Source organism: Cicer arietinum, chromosome 5 (genome assembly GCF_000331145.2).
Source record: "Cicer arietinum cultivar CDC Frontier isolate Library 1 chromosome 5, Cicar.CDCFrontier_v2.0, whole genome shotgun sequence".
Lineage (NCBI taxonomy): Eukaryota > Viridiplantae > Streptophyta > Magnoliopsida > Fabales > Fabaceae > Cicer > Cicer arietinum.
The window spans coordinates 45644975-45646464 of NC_021164.2; positions in this window are offsets into that span (position 1 = coordinate 45644975).

The following is a 1490-nucleotide window of genomic DNA, read 5'->3' on the forward strand; positions in this document are numbered from 1 at the left end:
TTTTTTAATAGAATTTATTTTTGGTACATATCAACATAACTATAATTCAATTGCACAAACAATTAGTTAAAACTTTTAAATACATACAATTAATTTAAAGTATATGTAAATCTTTAATAAAATAAATTTCAAACTCTTGATGAAATATATTCAATAATTTTTTTTTACAACAACTTCTAATGCTCGCAATTAAAATATCATACTAATAAAACAAATAAATTTAGACTACACTACAATATAATTTAACATTAATATTTTTTTTAAAATAAAAAATATTAAATAGTCAATCATATTTTTAAATTTTTACAACTTATATTTATGTTTGTATTTTACATTTTATTTCATGAAATAAATACAAGTACCATTATATGTTGAAAAATTAATTGACAATCAAAGTACAATGAGTCAAACAATTATCCTATATAATAAGTTATCATACGAATTTTACAAAATATTTTAAAAATTAAATTAGATGATTGTGATAAACATGATTTTCCCTTATTTTAATTTTCCTAATCATATTTAATTATTACAAATCAATAAAGTAATATTATAAGATAACTATATTTATAATACATAAAATATTACTTATAAAACTTATAAAATTAATTAATTAATATCCGCGCAATGCGCTGGCCATAATCTAGTTAAAACTAAAATGTGTAGGTCGGTTGAAGAAGAGGGGAAAAAATAGAGTTTTTTGAACTGAGTTTAAATTTTTTGATTTATTTTAATATTTGAGTAATAATGCTATATACATCATATCTACTTGAATTTAGTTTAAATTTCCAAATTTTTTAAATTTTCAAATTTATCTGTGTTAATTCGCTCTTTAGAACGAATTTAATAATTTTAAAATTTTCCAACAAAATAATATATTTTTTGAACGTAAAAACATAAATTAGTACGAATTTACGTGTTATCACTCGATTAATTGTGTAAAATAATTTGCACATGCATTTTTGTTTACTCAATTTGTACATACACTTAAATAGTTCTCAATTGTAAGATACCTGAATCTCAACTTAAATTTGTAGTACTAAGATATTTAAATTTTAACAAGATACATCACGTAATCTTTTAAGTTACACAAAAATATCAAATTGATTATTTAAATTTTATTTTAATCATATTAGTCTTTTATATTTGTAAAAATTATAATGTTTAACTATTTTTAGCCTTACCCTATTTCAAGCATTTTCAGTTAGAGACTTTTAAAATGGTATTATGAGTTTTGTTATCAAACATACAAAGAACAACTTAATAAATTTTTATATGATTTAATGACATAGATTGATAGAATTTTATGTTTAATTTCAAGAACCTTAAAATCTATCTAACTCGAATTCTCTCTTGTTTAATTATTTTTCTAAAATTTAATTCAAACTCCATGTTTTTATGATTATTACAATCAAAACTCCTTTAAAATTACCCGAATTTGTTGAAAAAATTAGAAAAATTTTGAATTTCAATTTTATTGATTAGAAATT